Source organism: Salmo salar, chromosome 10, assembly GCF_965601325.2.
Source record: "Salmo salar chromosome 10, fSalSal1, whole genome shotgun sequence".
Classification (NCBI taxonomy): domain Eukaryota; kingdom Metazoa; phylum Chordata; class Actinopteri; order Salmoniformes; family Salmonidae; genus Salmo; species Salmo salar.
The window spans coordinates 25,875,867-25,894,958 of NC_138300.1; the positions used below are offsets into that span (position 1 = coordinate 25,875,867).

Consider the following 19,092-nt stretch of genomic DNA (forward strand, 5'->3'; position numbering starts at 1 on the left):
ATGATTCGCTCATTTTTCATGCCTGACATGCGGTGATGATAAGTGGTGTAATAGCCTACAGTTTTCTTGACATTTTAGTTTTAATTATTGTGATACGCTCATGTTTTACCGGTACGACATACCCCCACTATTTTCGCGGGACCATGGCTGTAACACAACAGAATGTAGTCAATGTGGTGTGAATACTTTCTGAAGGCTCTGTACCTCCGTGTATAATTACAACCCATCACATGCAAAAACGATAATTTATTTAAACCATTGGATACAAAGTGACTGGGGCTAATCGCAAGTGTACCTGTTTTGTTTGGATTGAGCATTTTATGGAGACAAAAAAAACTGTTGAAATTGCATGATTGGTAAACTGCATTATTCTCTGCAACGCAATCTGCACGTCATGGATGTGGTAGCAACAGTTTTGTGGAGAAGTTATTTTGGCCTCCCAGGTTTAGGCTATTTCTCCGAGCTAGAGCGCCACCTAGTGGTCATATTATTGATGTATTTATTGATTTCTAATCTTTCTCCAGCTGTCCAAATGAGATGCAAATGATGAGGGCTGTATTTCATGTATTCTTACCAAAAATAATTGCTGCCATGCATAAATCACTGTTGTATAGGTCAATATTTTAATGTAGTACTAAGCATTGGTGGTTCAGTGGTAGAATTCTCGCCTGCCACGCGGGAGGCCCGGGTTCGATTCCCGGCCAATGCATTAGTATGTTTTGCTTCGGTCAACCAATGTTATTTGTAGGTTGGTGCTTGAGCAACAAAACCGACACGTGCGCAACCATGGGGCAAAACAGACAAGGTTGGCTTTGATTGTTGACATGTAAACTATATTTTGTCTCCAATTGTTACGCACGCCTCTTGGAGGAGGGAACGCAACACCCTGCTACACACAACTCCGTGGAGTGAAAGAGGTATGTGATTGTAGGTGCGGGTAAGGATGACAGAGGCAGAGAATGTTACCGTTTACTGGGAATTTATTTCCTTAACACGGTAATGTGGGGAAAATGGGCTGGATGGAATAAAACCAAAGAAAGAAGTTACAGTCCTCTCTCCTACCTTACCTACCCACTACTTACCTAACCTTAACGCCACCTGGCGCGCTAACCAAACTACAGGGAGTGGTCCGCCCGGGTCTTACCTAGTGTGCATAGACAGAGTACATAGTACGGGTATATGTATGCCCGCAGGCCTCTTGCCTAAGCACTCCCAAGGTGCCTTCCCCTTCCCCCCGGGAACAAATGAAACACAATAACACAAATTTAAAGTTAACAATTTCAATAATGGAAAACACTAAGTCCTATTGGCGCGCACACACATACCGCAGAAGTAGCAACTACAAAATACGTTAAACAATTCTGTTTCTGAGCAACAACCAACACATGACATCCAAGAAGCTCTCTCCTAACAAAGGAACACTGGCTTTTATCCAGCTGCAGAAGGAGTTTGTAATTGCCGACAGCTGTTTGCCCTAACTCGAGGGCGGGATCAGAGCTCCAATCTGCAATGGGGCCGACCAATCAGCTGCGTGGGGGAATTCAGGAAGCCATTTCCTGAAATACACAAACCCACAACACAGAAACTGAGGAACGTAACACGCCCACCCCAAAACCTGCAAACTCTTAGTTTGCAATAACAAAAACCAACATGCATCCCCAGTTACTAAACCCGTGATAGAGCGTAGGCAACCACATTCGCCAAACCCTTCACATATTTAATCTGTATATTGTATTATTGTACAATCAGAGCGCGCTGGTTCTGATTGTACATTTACTTCAAAAACACCATTATGGTCCGTGAAGACCAGTACAGGCAAGGCACTGGAGCCCACATAGTTATACTTCAAAAAACTGTAAGGCTATTAATAAAGCCAGCGTCTCTTGTTCAATGGTGGAGTACCTTGACTGACATGAGTTGAATTTACGGTAGAATAAACTGACGGACCGATCCACTCCCTCTTCATCTTCCTGCAAGAGAACCGCTCCCACCCCCACTATACTAGCGTCTACCTCCAACTTAAAAGGTTTGTCAAAGTACTTTGGGACTTAGCAGAGATTTAAGGGTAGCTACTACCGTTGAAAAAATCTTACAGAGCGTACGATAGTACCCTACCATCCCCAGGAATCTGCGCAACTGGGGGCGAGTCGTGGGAGCAGGAAAGCAACAATTGCTTCCACTTTGCCAGTTACTGGGCGCACTTGACCTCGTCCCACCTGCTTCCCTAAGTAAGTCAAAGTAGCCTTCCCAAACTCACACTTGGCCAAATTGAGGGTTAAAGAAGCATTCTCCAACCGCTGAAACACACTTTTCAAGGTGGCGAGATGATCAGACCAACTGGGGAACGTAACACCAATGTTTATTGAAAACATAAATAAATGTGCATAATGAGCACTTGTTGTCTCTCAAATATATTGTTACAGTTGTTGGTTAGCTAGCTAGTGAATTTTTGCCATATTAACATAGATGTGATATCAGTTAAAACACCTCAAAACAAGACATGGTATCAAGAACAAGATAAAACTAGCTGAAACGAGCCAGTTACGATTCCCTACATGGCAGCTTCTTGTCATTGTTGCTAGTTATCTGGCCATCCAGAATCACAACATACTGACTTCTGGCCCATTGAAGCATGCACATTGTTTTTGTGACGCTAATCCATCTATTTTGTTATTATCCTCTCTTCCCTCTACCACTTCTTGTCGTATGTTTACCTGCTCCGATCCCTGTGGTTGACTTATTTTTATTTATAATGGATCCCCCATTAGCTTCTGCCAAGGCAGCACCTACTCCTCCTAGGCTCTGGCAAAATTAAGGCAGTTATAACATCTTAAAAACATTACAATACATTCATAACAGATTTCACAACACACTAAGTGTGTGCCCTCAGGCCCCTACAACACTACCACATATCAACAACACAAAATCCATGTGTACGTGTGTAAATTGTGCATATGTAATCATGTGTGTGCATGCGTGTGTCTGTGCCTATGTAATCATGTGTGTGCATGCGTGTGTCTGTGCCTATGTTTATGTTGCTTCACAGTCCCCGCTGTTCTATAAGGTGTATTTTTATCAGTTTTTCTCAAATCTGACTCTACTGCTTGCATCAGTTACCTGATGTGGAATAGAGTTCCATGTAGTCATGGCTCTATGTAGTACTGTGTGCCTCCTATAGTCTTTTCTGGACTTGGGACTGTGAAGAGACCTCTAGTGGCATGTCTTGTGGGGTATGCATGGGTGTCTGAGCTGTGTGCTAGTCGTTTAAACAGACAGCTCAGTGCTTATAATATCTCTCACAAATACAAGTAGTGATGAAGTCAATCTCTCCTCCACTTTGAACCAGGAGAGATTGACATGCATATTATTAATGTTTGCTCTTTGTGTACATCCAAGGGCCAGCTGTGCTGCCCTGTTCTGAGCCAAATGCAATTTTCCCTCTTTATGGCACCACCTGACTCCACGACTGAACAGTAGTCCAGGTGCGACAAAACTAGAGCCTGTAGGACCTGCCTTGATGATAGTGCTGTTAAGAAGGTAGAGAAGCGCTTTATTATGGACAGACTTGGTCAGTCAGGAAGTCCTGTTGCCTTTTCATACATATATTTTTTAGGTAGGTACATCATGATTTGTTGCCTTTTCATACATATATTTTTTAGGTAGGTACATCATGATTTAAAGATGCACTATGCAGAAATTGCTCTGCCATTTCCTGAATGCTAAAATTCAAATAGTTCCCCTAATTTCAGTTTATGTGACAAAAAGAGCAAGTGTAGTTTCACTGTTTAATCTCTCTGCTAAAATGTTCAGATTGTGCCAAACGAAAAACGTTAGCTAGCTACAGTGCCTTCAGAAAGTTTCCAAACCCCTTGACTTAATCCACATTTTGTTGTTACAGCCTGAATTCAAAATGGATTAAAAATATACTTTTTTCTCACCCATCAATACACACAATACCACATAATGACAAAGTGAAAACATGTTTTTAGACATTTTAGCAAATGTATTGCAAATGAACTACAGATCTCATTTACATAAGTATTCACACTAGGGATGTGACAAATGTAGAATTTATCTTAACGTTTAAACTGCACATTTTTTCACAAATTAGATGTGGTTCTGCGTATGACCACTAGGGGGGCAATGCAGTTCAATGTACCGATATAGACAATTTTGACTTTATGGCTGTGGCAACTAGTGGAAAACTTACCAGATGGGGCTCGCTCACCTTATGGCTGGCCCCCACCCACTAAGCAACGATGGTATTAATAACGCTTTAGGTTCTCTGTTGTGTGCCTCTTCTCCAAGTTGTCAGTCATGTCCCACTTCTCATGAATGTGATGGCTCCTTGCAGTGATATGACCGTACATACATATCCCAACCAGAAGCCATGGATTACAGGCAACATCCGCACCGAGCTAAAGGCTAGAGCTGCCGCTATCAAGGAGCGGGACACTAATCCAGACGCTTATAAGAAATCCTTTTATGCCCTCAGACGAACCATCTAACAGGCAAAGCGTCAATAGAGGAAAAATATTTAATCCTACTACACTGGCTTGGATGCTTGTCGGATGTGGCAGGGCTTGCAAACTTAAACGGACTACAACGGGAAACCCAGCTGGTAGCTGCCCAGTGACACGAGCCTACCAGACGAGCTAAATACCTTTTATGCTCGCTTCGAAGCAAGCAACACTGAAGCATGTATGACAGCACTAGCTGTTCCGGAAGACTGTGTGATCACGCTCTCCGTAGCCGATGTGAGCAAGACCTTTAAACAGGTCAACATTCACAAAGCCACGAGGGCCAGACGGATTACCTCTGCAACTGGATCCTGGACTTCCTGATGGGCTGCCTCCAGGTGGTAAGGGTAGGCAACAACGCGTCTGCCACGCTGATCCTCAACACTGGGGCCCCTCAGGGGTACCTGCTTAGTCCCCTCCTGTACTCCCTGTTCACCCACGGAGTCGTGTTTGGCCAAGCAGTCAACACCATCATTAAATTTGCTGATGACACAACAGCGGTAGGCCTGATCACCGACAACGATGAGACAGCATATAAGGACCAGGTCAAAGACCTGACAGTGTAGTGCCAGGACAACAACCTCTCCCTGATCGTGGATGATAGGAAAAGGAGGGCCGAACAGGCCCCCATTAACATCGACGGAGCTGTAGTGGAGCGGGTAGAGTTTCAAGTTCCTTGGTGTCCACATCACCACATTATCTGTCGGCCCCAGCCGCGAACTCAGGCTCTGTGTGTAGTTAACTGACCCTCTCAACCTATTCATTGCCATTTTACCTGTTGTTATTGTTTTAGCTGTTAGCTGTTGTCTTACCCGTTGTTGTCTTAGCTAGCTCTCCCAATCAACACCTGTGATTGCGTTATGCCTCACTTTGTCTCTCTCAAATGTCAATATGCCTTGTATACTGTTGTTTAGGTTAGTTATCATTGTTTTAGTTTACAATGGAGCCCCTAGTTCCACTCATACCTCTGATACCTCCTTTGTCCCACCTCCCACACATGCGGTGACCTCACCCATTATAACCAGCATGTCCAGAGATGCAACCTCTCTTATCATCACTCAGTGCCTGGGCTTACCTCCGCTGTACCCGCACCCCACCATACCCCTGTCTGCACATTATGCCCTGAATCTGTTCTACCACACCCAGAAATCTGCTCCTTTTATTCTTTGTCCCCAACGCTCTAGACGACCAGTTTTGATAGCCTTTAGCCGTACCCTCATCTTACTCCTCCTCTGTTCCTCGGGTGATGTGGAGGTAAACCCAGGCCCTGCGTGTCCCTAGGCACCCTCATTTGTTGACTTCTGTGATCGAAAAAGCCTTGGTTTCATGCATGTTAACATCAGAAGCCTCCTCCCTAAGTTTGTTTTACTCACTGCTTTAGCACACTCTGCCAACCCTGATGTCCTTGCTGTGTCTGAATCCTGGCTTAGGAAGGCCACCAAAAATTCAGAGATTTCCATACCCAACTACAACATTTTCCATCAAGATAGAACTGCAAAAGGGGGAGGAGTTAGCCTGCAAAGTTCTGTCATACTTTCCAGGTCTATACTCAAACAGTTCGAACTTCTAATTTTAAAAATTAATCTCTCCAGAAATAAGTCTCTCACTGTTGCCGCCTGTTATCGACGCCCCTCTGCTCCCAGCTGTGCCCTGGACACCATATGTGAATTGATCGCCCCCCATCTAGATTCAGAGTTCGTTCTGTTAGGTGACCTAAACTGGGATATGCTTAACACCCCGGCAGTCCTACAATCTAAGCTAGATGCTCTCAATCTCACACAAATCATCAAGGAACCCACCAGGTACAACCCTAAATCTGTAAACATGGGCACCTTCATAGACATTATCCTGACCAACTTGCCCTCAAACACACCTCTGCTGTTTTCAAGTCCGGATCTCAGCGATCACTGCCTCATTGCCTGTATCCTCTATGGGTCCGCGGTCAAACGACCACCCCTCATCACTGTCAAACACTCCCTAAAACATTTCTGCGAGCAGGTCATTCTAATCGACCTGGCCCGGGTATCCTGGAAGGATATTGACCTCATCCCGTCAGTCAAGGATGCCTGGTCGTTCTTTAAAAGTAATTTCCTCACCATCTTAGATAAGCATGCCCCTTTCAAAAAAATGCAGAACTAAGAACAGATATAGCCCTTGGTTCACTCCAGACCTGACTGCCCTTGACCAGCACAAAAACATCCTGTGGCGGACTGCAATAGCATCGAATAGTCCCTGCGATATGCAACTGTTCAGGGAAGTCAGGAACCAATACACGCAGTCAGTCAGGAAAGCAAAGGCTAGCTTTTTCAAGCAGAAATTTGCATCCTGTAGCTCTAACTCCAAAACTTTTTGGGACACTGTAAAGTCCATGGAGAACAAGAGCACCTCCTCCCAGCTGCCCACTGCACTGAGGCTAGGTAACACGGTCACCACCAATAAATCCATGATAATCTAAAATTTCAATAAGCATTTCTCTATGGCTGGCCATGCCTTCCACCTGGCTACTCCAACCCTGGCCAACAGCTCCACCCCCCCCACAACTACTCGCCCGAGCCTTCCCAGCTTCTCCTTCACCCAAATCCAGATAGCAGATGTTCTGAAAGAGCTGCAAAACCTGGACCCGTACAAATCAGCTGGGCTAGACAATCTGGACCTTCTCTTTCTAAAACTATCCGCCGCCATTGTTGCAACCCCTATTACCAGTCTGTTCAACCTCTTTCGTATCGTCCGAGATCCCTAAAGATTGGAAAGCTGCCGCGGTCATTCCCCTCTTCAAAGGGGGTGACAGTATAGACCCAAACTGCTATAGACCTATATGTATCTTGCCCTGCCTCTCTAAAGTCTTCGAAAGCCAAGTTAATAAACAGATCACTGTCCATTTCGAATCCCACCGTACCTTCTCTGCTGTGCAATCCGGTTTCCGAGCCGGTCACGGGTGCACCTCAGCCACGCTCAAGGTACTAAACGATATCATAACCTCCATCGATAAAAGACAGTAGTGTGCAGCCGTCTTCATCGACCTGGCCAAGGCTTTCGACTCTGTCAATCACCGTATTCTTATTGGCAGACTCAATAGCCTTGGTTTCTCTAATGACTGCCTCGCCTGGTTCACCAACTACTTTGCAGACAGAGTTCAGTGTGTCAAATCGGATGGCCTGTTGTCCGAACCTCTGGCAGTCTCTATGGGGGTACCACAGGGTTCAATTCTCGGGCTGACTCTTTTCTCTGTATATATCAATGATGTCGCTCTTGCTGCGGGTGATTCCCTGATCCACCTCTACGCAGACGACACTATTCTGTATACTTCTGTCCCTTCCTTCGACACTGTGCTAACTAACCTCCAAACGAGCTTCAATGCCATACAACACTCCTTCCGTGGCCTCCAACTGCTCTTAACCGCTAGTAAAACCAAATGCATGCTTTTCAACCATTCGCTGCCCGCCCGACTAGCATCACCACCCTGGACGGTTCTGACCTAGAATATGTGGACCACTATAAATACCTAGGTGTCTGGCTAGACTGTAAACTCTCCTTCCAGACTCATATTATACATCTCCAATCCAAAATCAAGTCTGGAATCAGCATTCTATTTCGCAACAAAGCCTCCCTCACTCACGCCGCCAAACTCACCTTAGTAAAACTGACTATCCTACCGATCCTCGACTTTGGCGATGTCATCTTCAAAATAGCTTCCAATACTCTACTCAGCAAACTGGATGCAGTCTATCACAGTGCCATCCATTTTGTTACCAAATCACCTTATACCACCCACCACTGCGACCTGTATGCTCTAGTCGGCTGGCCCTCGCTACATATTCGTTGCCAGACCCACCAGCTGCAGGTCATCTATAAGTCTATGCTAGGTAAAGCTACGCCTTATCTCAGTTCACTGGTCACGATAACAACACCCACCCGTAGCACACGTTCCAGCAGGTATATCTCACTGATCATCCCCAAAGCCAACACCTCATTTGGCCGCCTTTCCTTCCAGTTCTCTGCTGCCAGTGACTAGAACGAATTGCAATAATCGCTGAAGCTGGAGACTTATATTTCTGTCACCAACTTTAAACATCAGCTATCTGAGCAGCTAACCGATTGCTGCAGCTGTACATAGTCCATCTGTAAATAGCCCACCCCATCTACCTACCTCATCCCCATACTGTTTTTATTTACTTTTCTGCTCTTTTGCACACCAGTATCTCTACTTGCACATCATCATCTGCTCAGTTATCACTCCAGTGTTAATCTGCTAAATTGTAATCCTTCGCTACTATGGCCTATTTATTGCCTACCTCCTCATGCCTTTTGCACACACTGTATATAGACTTTCTTTTTTTCTACTGTATCATTGACTTGTTTATTGTGTTATTGGCTTGTTTATTCCATGTTATTTCATGTGTAACTCTGTGTTGTTGTCTGTGTCCCACTGCTTTGCTTTATCTTGGCCAGGTCGCAGTTGTAAATGAGAACTTGTTCTCAATTAGCCTACCTGGTTAAATAAAGGTGAAATAAAATAAATTGAGAGTATCCTGACCGATTTCATCACCGCCTGGTATGGCAACTGCTCGGCATTTGACCGTAAGGCGCTACAGAGGGTAGTGCGTATGGCCCATTACATCACTGGGGCCAAGCTTCCTGCCATCCAGGACTTATATTCTAGGCAGTGTCAGAGGAAGGCCCAAAACATTGTCGAAGACTCCAGTCACCCAAGTCATAGACTGTTTTCTCTGCTTCCTCATGGCAAGCGGTACCGGAGCGTCAAGTCAAGGTCCAAAAGGCTCCTTAACAGCTTCTACCCCCAAGACTGCTGAACAATATTTACATTGAACCCCCCGCCCCCTTGTTTTTACACTGCTGCTTCTCGCTGGTTATTATCTATGCATAGTCACTTTACCTCTACCTACATGTTACGAATTACCTCCACTAACCTGTACCTCCGCATATTGACTTGGTACTGGTACCCCCAGTAGATAGCCTCGTTATTGTTACGTACTTTTCTTGTGTTACTTTAAGATATAATTTTTTTTACTTTAGTTTATTTAGTAAATATTTTCTTAACTGTATTTGAACTGCATTGTTGGTTAAGGGCTTGTAAGTAAGCATTTCACGGTTAGGGTTACACCTGTTGTATTCGGCACGTGTGACAAATAACGTCCAACAAGTCGGGTTCTAGATATGCCATTAGGGTATTGAAGCCTACATCTTTTACAATTGACCATGGCTGCAAATCAACTTGTGATTTTCTCACTCTGTGTCTTATCACACCGATGCCAGCAACGGGTGCACCTGTACTGCCATTGTAGCTCAATTCCACCATGCAAAGTTTGCATTTCATCACCTTCTCATTTAACTTCTAAAAGTAGCCTATTGCCATACAGAAATTCACTGCTGTCGCTTGACTTTCTCACTCTCTGCCATTTTCCCAACTGTTAACAACGATGACGTGCTGAGCACTTTATATCCGTGTCAAGTAATTTAAAAGATGCAGATCTTATACTTTACAGCATTGTTGCATTAGGTATTTGTTTAATAAAAAAATGTACCTTTAGGATGATGATCGGGGGCCTGTTAGTGGTAGTTGTGTGGTAACTGCACTTTTAATTTTAAGTTAGTAAAATAAGAGTTTTTCTGTTAGGGATTTTTTTCTATGTTTAAATGTTCGCACACCCGAGTCAATACATGTTAGAATCACCTTTGGCAGCGATTACAGCTGTGAGTATTTCTGGGGAAGTCTCTAAGGGTGGGTTGCACCAACATGGATTAACTGTTAAACTAGGTTAAATCAAGGTTTATCTATTAATCTTGTTGCACCACATTTTAAAAATTGTTTTAAATTAATCCTAGTTAAATTAAATTGATCCTCTTATCTAAGTTTAGTTTTCGCTTTAAACCTAGATTCATTTTAAGCCTGTTGCTCAAATAAATGATCAGGTGGCTAGCGGACAAATAATAAATGGCTAAATAACGTTAAGTAACGAGAATAATAAATAATGTTGTATGCTAGCTAGCTTGGTTTATAAACTAGCTAGCTACAGTAGCTAACAAATTCGTTTTCTGTCTAGTACTGGCAAATAACGGATTTTATTTCAAATCAGCCAACCCATGAGAACCTTTCACGATGGAGTTGCATTAATTCTAACATTACATTGTTATTATTTTATCAAGGAACAGCAATGTTGTGGCCTCATTTGTCAAGTAGGCTAGCTACTTCGTTTCAACTCACGAAATACCTCATATATTGGTGTCACTAATCATAGTTTTAAACCGGTATTCATAGATTTACTAATCCAGCTTTAAAATTAAGTGGTGCAAGACATCTCTGATTAATTATAAACCTGCATTTACAAAACCTAGATTATCTCTAATCCTAGATTAATTTAAACCATGTTGGTTTAACCCACCCTAAGAGATTTGCACACCTGGATTGTACAATATTTGTATTATTCTTTTAAAAATTCTTCACGCTCTGTCAAATTGGTCGCTAATAATAGAATTACATAGAATCCCTATTTATCCAATAGGATCTCTCTGGACCTAGTTGTAAAGATTGGTCATTTGACCTTTAAAAGGTATTACCTTTGTGGCATCAACACAACCAGTCATGATGTTTTCATTTGATTGTCAATCACTTCAAATGACGCCTTTGCTAGGATACATGTGCATGTTCATCCACTCACAACATACAGTATTTCCAGCCTCCAAACAGTGGTGAAGGGAAAGAGACATCTGTTACACAAAACACCAAAAAGTGTAATGACATTTTGCGATTGTCATTAGGCCAGCATTTATACATCCACTTGTTAAGCGGAGTGACACAGGGGAACCCAAGAGCAGACTCAGATGAGGAAACAGGGATGAATGAACCAAAATATTTATTGTTACACAGGGAGATGTGGAGTTGGATGAGTTGCATAAAAAACAGATGTGGAGACTGAGGTTGAGTTAGCTGAGTAGAACAGGGTAAACAGGTCCCAAGGAGAATGCAAGTTAGTGGTGGTGAGTAAAATCCAGAGCAAGTAGTTGGGTGGTGAGATGTGGACCGGGAGACAGGAGCCAGAGACAGAGCAGTAAATGAGCAGAGATTACAATCTGGCCAGGTGGAAGGATCAAGACTGAGTATTTGTAGAAGTCTTGATTATGGAACGAGTTGCAGTTGGTAGGGATCTGCTCTGACTCCAGCACACCTGTCTCCAACCACACAATCACACAGAGAGGGAGAGAGAGAGGGTGTACAGGGGGAGTAACTGCAGGCCAAGAAGACACCGAATGAACACCAGAGGGCGTAGCAGGAGCAGATGTGGCACCACTGTTGTCTGCGCGCCTCTGTGTTGGCCACTCATCTCAGTGTTTTCGTCTAACCACATCGCATTTTGGGGCTTAGGTTCAAGCCATTCGCTAATTTTTCATGCCTGACATGCGGTAATGATAAAGAGATGTTATAGCCTACAGTTTTCTTGACATTTCGTTTTAATTATTGTGATAGGCTCATGTTTTACTGGTACTGCATACCCCCACTATTTATTTTGCGGGACACCATACTGGACTGTATGAGCTTACATTCACCCCTGGCTGTAACACAACAGAATGTAGAAAAAGTTAATGTGGTGTGAATACTTTCTGAAGGCACTGTACCTCCGTTTATAATTACAACCCATCACATCCAGGCTGTATCACAACCGGTCGTGATTGGGAGTCCCATGGGGCGGCGCACAATTGGCCCAGCATCGTCCGGGTTTGACCGGTGTAGGCCGTCATTGTAAATAAGTATTTTTCTTAACTGAATAGCCTAAATAAAGATAAATCGCTATTTAAAAACGATAATTAGATGAGCAGTCTTATAAAAACCATTATGTCGTTTACAGCTAATCCTCGTTAGTATAGTGGTCAGTATCCCCGCCTGTCACGCGGGAGACCGGGGTTCAATTCCCCGACGGGGAGAAATACTCTTTTGTTTGAACCTTTTTCAATGTTTGTGGAGTGGTTGACAAACGAGTTTTAATGACTCCAACCTAAGTGTATGTAAACTTCTGACTTCAACTGTAAATATATACAAAACGGTCTTCAGCATTTCTTAAAATAACCTATATCTATGTGTAAATGAGAACTTGCTGTATAGAAGCTACTGTATTCTATAGGGCAAGTTAATATGCAATAGGTGTATTTGGAGTACTTCTGCATGTCATGCTCAGTTTCCGTAGTGTAGTGGTTATCACGTTCGCCTAACACGCGAAAGGTCCCCGGTTCGAGACCGGGCGGAAACACATTTTCAAAAAGTAAATAGTAGTGTTAATCTATGGCCAATGTGTGAAAATAAACAAACAAATAAATACAGTATTCATGTGTTGCACAATTGTACCATTATTGTTTTGAACATTCTTTGGGACACTGACTCCCGACTGAACATTATACTCAACGTATTGTTAACTGGTGTTGATTAAGATTTAGTCAAAAGTGCATTATAGTAGCTTGGAAATACAATTACATTTCTAAAGGAGGCAAAAAATTGTGAGGAAAACCTTTTGTCTTCATTGTGATGTCGTCAGATTGACTTGAAGATGCGTTATAACGTTAGCCAGCTAGCTAAGAGTGAGGGGAGAGCACCAGGTCTTTTTGCTTGGTATTTTTTTACAAACTTTGCTAGGGAATGGTAACGTTGCCATCTGTCCACAGTAAATTTGACAACATCGTAATGATGGCAAAGTTGTTTCCTACTATTTTTTTTGCATACTTTCGCAATGTCATTGTATTCCAGGCCAGTGTTCATGTGTTGCATGTTGTCACAATATTGTTATGAAGTTTCTCTTGAGGACTGGTGCTTGACTGAAAGTTCTACCGAAGATTGTTTAGTATGAAGATGCCTAGAAACTGCTTTTCAAATAGGCGTTCCTGGAAGTATTGGCCCATTTGGCCCTTGGGTTTAAAAACAATTACAGAAAATGCACACATCAAAAAATAAATACTAACTGCAAACAGAAAGAAAAACACGGTCATAAAAAAACAAACACATTCATCAGTAAAAAGTTCATCAATCAGCTTTCTGAAGTGGCGTCGAGGCACCAAAACATCAAATGTAAGAACAATTTTAAGATTGTTCCACAAATAAGGTGCAAAGAAACTAAAACCTGATTTAGCTAACTCCGTAGAGATCAAAGGAATTTCCAGAGCTAGCCATCCATGAGACTGGGTGTGGTAACTCGTATGTCTAAAGTTTAGTAATGTCTAAAATTCAGTAATCATGTTAGGTACAGTGGGACTTTTTGTATAAGGGCTTTATAAATGAAAACATAGCAATGTATCAACCTACGTGACATCAAAGTGGGCCAATCAACTTTCTGGTAGAGAATACAGTGAAGTAGAAAAATTGTCGCTTGTGATAAAGCGCAGTGCGCAATGATAAACGGCATCTAATGGCAGCTGCGTTTACAGAGATGATATTGCACAGTCTACGACCGATAGGTACGTCAACTGAATAATCTGCTTAATACTATTTAGCGAGAGGCAGGAACTATTTCTATAGAAGTAGGGGTGGGAGGTATACCGGTATGAACGTGAATACCGGTATGACGTTGTGCCATGATATGGATTTTGCCATATCATGCATATCATAATAAATTAATAAATGTATGAAATAAAGCGTTTTTGTTTGGTAAAAAAATCCGTTGAGTGAAACAGCCTAGTGGGCTAGTTCAAATTGTTTATTTTACTAAAACAATTATGCTTGCTTACTCTTCTGCGCCGAGGATTACTGAAGACAAGGAAATAATGCTATTGAGGTTGATTTGCAGGACGACGAAGACTTGGTTCGAAAAATAGGGGCTTCCTCTGTCCTTTGGGACTGGTTTGGCTTTAAGATATCCGACCTCGACCAACAAACAGTACTGTGTAAATTGTGTCGACACATTGTGCTAGCCTAAGGTGGAAACCCTGCATGTGCATGAATATGACGAATCTACCAGAATGTGTGCAACAAACCCCCGGAGCAGTGGAGCAAGTCCCAAGATATCTTCAAGCCAGACCCGCACTCAGTTATCTCTCAAGGCATCATTCGTTAGTGGTACTCCCTATGACAAGAAGAGCAAGATGTGGAAGGAGATAACTAGTGCAATTACATATCACATAGAAAAATACATGGAACCAATTCAAACTGTGGAGAAAGATGGTTTCAGAAAGTTGACTCGAACTCTAGACCCAAGATACGAGATCCCGAGCCGTAAATACCGCAAAATATGTCTCCCAGAACTGTACACAGAATGTCGGGATAGAGTTGCCAATGAAATCCGTAACGCTGCATTCTTCTCTACCACTGCTGTCAAGTCGGACCACAGGACCATACATTAGCCTCACGATTCATTACATTGACAACAACTGGTATCTTCAAAGCAAAGGCCTTCAGACTTCTTATTTCCCAGATGACCACACCAGAGAAATAACTGCAGCTGGGCTGAGGGAGGCACTTTCATCCTGGTGCTTGAAAGAGTCGCGTCAAGTATGTTTGACCACCGATAGCGGATCGAACATGGTCAACATGGCATTGGAGCTGAACAAATGGACAAGACAAGCTACACATTGCTATTGGTAAGTTTCAATGTCCAAAACACACAGACCTACTGCCAAATTCTCTAAAGCATTGTTGGAGGCAGGTTATGGTAGAGAAATTAACATTAAATTTTCTGGCAACATCTCTGGTGGACATTCCTGCAGTCAGCATGCCAATTCCACACTCACTAAAAACTTGAGACATTTGTGGCATTTTGTTGTGTGACAAACTGCACATTTAAATATACTTTTATTGTCTCCAGCACAAGATGCTGTGTAATGCTGTTCAATCAGCTTCTTGTTATGCCACACCTGTCAGGTGGATGGATTATCTTGGTAAAGGAGAAATGCTCATTAACAGGGATGTGAACAATTTTTTTTTGCACAACATTTGAGAGAAATAAGCTTTTTGTGAGAATTGTGAGGATCTTTTATATCAGCTCATGAAACCTGGGACTTACACTACGTGTTGCGTTTATATTTTTATTCAGTGTATATCTTAAATGACCGTGTTTACGTGACATTGACAATGCACATTTGAGGTTGGTTTTAGCCTACAAAACAAGGAAGTGTCACTTTAATACCATATTTAGAGAACTGAATTTGAAAACTGCATCTGAGAAGTTGAATATATGAAACTTTGGTCAATTTGAAATGATACTTTGTAAACTTGATACACAGACAATGACTACAATATCTACCATATTGAAATTCAATATACACTCAGTGGACAGTTTTTTTAGGTACACCCATTTAGTACGGGGTCGAACCCCCTTTGCCTCCAGAACAGCCTGAATTATTTGGGGCTAGGATGTATTAGTCAATTGGCATCAAGGGACCTAACGTGTGCCAGGAAAACATTCCCCACACATTACACCACCGCCACCATCCTGTACTGTTGACAACAGGCAGGATGGGTCCATGGACTCATGCTTCTTACGCCAAATCCTGACTCTGCGATCAGCATGACGCAACAGTAACCAGTATTTGTCGGACCAGGCAATGTTTTTCCACTCCTAAATTGTGCAGTGTTGGTGATCACATGTCCACTGGAGCTACTTCTTCTTGTTTTTAGCTGATAGAAGTGGAACCTGGTGTGGTTGTCCTGCTGTAATAGACCATCTGTGACAAGGACAGACGAGTTGTACGTTCCGAGATGCCATTATGAACACCACTGTTGTACTGCACACCATTATTTGTCGATTTGTGGCTCGCCTCTTATCTTGCACGATTCTTTCCTTTCTCTTTCGACCTCTCTTCAACGAGCTGTTTTCACCCACAGGACTGCCGCTGACTGGATGTTTTTTATCGCACCATTCTCGGTAAACCCTTAACTATCATTCGTGAAAAGCCCAGGAGGCCGGCCGTTTCTGAGATACTGGAATCGGCACGCCTGGCACCGATGATCATACCACACTCAGTTGATTAGGTCAATTGTTTTGCCCATTCTAACATTCAATCAAACAGTAACTGAATGCCTCGATGCCTGTGTGCCCGCTTTATTTAGCAAGCCACGGCCACGTGACTGACTGTCTTTAGGAGTGAACCATTTTCGTGGGGTGGTGTACCTAATAAACTAGCCACCGGTTGTAGGTCTGTGTACTTTTTGGGCAATTGTTCTTAGATTTCAAACAGAAAAATCAGCAACATGAAAACAGCTGTTTTTTATACATTTGATTTATTTTACAAAAAATACAAATTGCTAGATTTTTTATAGATATTTTTTGCATGTAAACCAAAAATAGTGCACTGACAAACACTCAAACTTTTACAGATGCACAATCGAGAGCATCCTGTCGGGCGGTATCACCGCCTGGTATGGCAGCTGCTCTGCCCATAACCGGAAGGCTCTCCAGAGGGTAGTGAGGTCTGCACAAAGCATGTGCAAACTACCTGCCCTCCAGGACACCTACACCACCTGATGTCACAGGAAGGCCAAAAAGATCATCAAGGACAACAACCACCCGAGCCACTGCTTGTTCACCACGCTATCATCCAGAAGGCGAGGTCAGTACAGGTGCATCAAAGCGGGGACCGAGAGACTGAAAAACAGCTTCTATCTCAAGGCCATCAGACTGTTAAACAGCCATCACTAACATTGAGTGGCTGCTGCCAACATACTGACTCAACTACAGCCACTTTAATAATGGAAAAATTGATGTAATCAATTTATCACTAGCCACTTTATATATATATATATATATATATATATATATATATATAATGTTTACTTACCCTACATTACTCATCTCATATCTATATACTGTACGCTATACCATCTACTGCATCTTGCCATCTTGATGTAATTAAATGTATCACTAGTCACTTTAAACAATGCCACTTTATATAATGTTTTCATACCCTACATTACTCTTCTCATATGTATATACTGTACCCTATACCATCTACTGCATCTTGCCTATGCCGTTCGGCCATCACTCATTTGTATATTTTTATGTACATATACGTATGCTTGGCGATGATGGGGGCAGCAACCCTAAAGAAGAAAGGGTCTAAACCATCTGAACCAGATGGTTTTTTGGGGTCAAGTTTATGGAGCTCCTTTAGCACCTCGGAGTCAGTGACCGCCTGCAGGGAGAAACTTTGTAGGCGGGGCAGTGGAAAAAGGGAGGAGCATCGGGGACAGTCACATTAGAAAGGGTGGGAGATGAGGAAATGTTGAATGGGCAAGGAGGCATGGCAGAGTCATGTGCTGTGAAAGGGGCGAGGAATGGAGGAAACAAGTACGGAGGAAGCAAGGATTTGACAGCGGTGGGTGGGTAAAATGCAATATAACCATAAAAAAGCATAGTGATACAGAAGTCTGACTGCCTCTCATTTTAATACAGTGTTTGTGTCACTCCTATTTATTTGCCATTTCAAAACTCTAAATACCAACTGGATTAAAATAGACTCCAGGGTTAATTGTTGCTCATTACTGTATCTAGTGGAATTAAGAGGCAACTACATACCATTTAATGTAATTAAATAGGCCTTTTTCTGAAATGTTGATAAGAACCCCCAAAAGTATTGTTTATATCCATGAAAGCACATATCTGATTGTCAATACTAATGAGTTTTAGGTGTGCATATCTGAGAGTGTTAAAAAGATAGGACATTTCGAGAATAATTTTGTGCACTGTGGCACAAGAAACAGGTGTGAGGAGTCTGAATCAGGATGACAGGGTCTGGGTCCCTTGACAGGATAGAGGGGACAGACCTGTGAGCTTATCTCATTAAAACACAGGCGTTAAATATCTTGTACAATGTGATATGTGGTGCATTCGGAAAGTATTCAGACCCCTTCCCTTTTTCCACATTTTGTTATGCAACCGATCGCTGCCTGCACCTGCCCGCCCGTCCAGCATCAGTACTCTGGACGGTTCTGACTTAGAATATGTGGACAACTACAAATACCTAGGTGTCTGGTTAGACTGTAAGCTCTCCTTCCAGACTCACATCAAACATCTCCAATCCAAAGTTAAATCTAGAATTGGCTTCCTATTTCGCAACAAAGCATCCTTCACTCATGCTGCCAAACATACCCTCATAAAACTGACCATACTACCGATCCTCGACTTCGGCAATGTCATTTACAAAATAGCCTCCAATACCCTACTCAATAAACTGGATGCAGTCTATCACAGTGCCATCCGTTTTGTCACCAAAGCCCATATACTACCCACCACTGTGACCTGTACGCTCTCGTTGGCTGGCCCTCGCTTCATACTCGTTGCCAAACCCACTGGCTCCAGGTCATCTACAAGACCCTGCTAGGTAAAGTCCCCCCTTATCTCCGCTCACTGGTCACCATAGCAGCACCCACCTGTAGCACGCACTCCAGTAGGTATATCTCTCTGGTCAACCCCAAAGCCAATTCCTCCTTTGGCCGTCTCTCCTTCCAGTTCTCTGCTGCCAATGACTGGAACGAACTACAAAAATCTCTGAAACTGGAAACACTTATCTCCCTCACTAGCTTTAAGCACCAGCTGTCAGAGCAGCTCACAGATCACTGCACCTGTACATAGCCCATCTA

General features: G+C 42.9%; 2 non-coding genes across 2 annotated transcripts; both read left to right on the forward strand.

The window, feature by feature from the left end:
* Positions 1 to 638: 638 nt before the first annotated feature.
* Positions 639 to 709, forward strand: trnag-gcc (transfer RNA glycine (anticodon GCC)). The gene has a single exon. It is a non-coding gene; the product is annotated as a tRNA-Gly (tRNA).
* An 11,999-nt stretch (positions 710 to 12,708) lies between these two features.
* Positions 12,709 to 12,781, forward strand: trnav-aac (transfer RNA valine (anticodon AAC)). Its single transcript has one exon. It is a non-coding gene; the product is annotated as a tRNA-Val (tRNA).
* Positions 12,782 to 19,092: the final 6,311 nt, after the last annotated feature.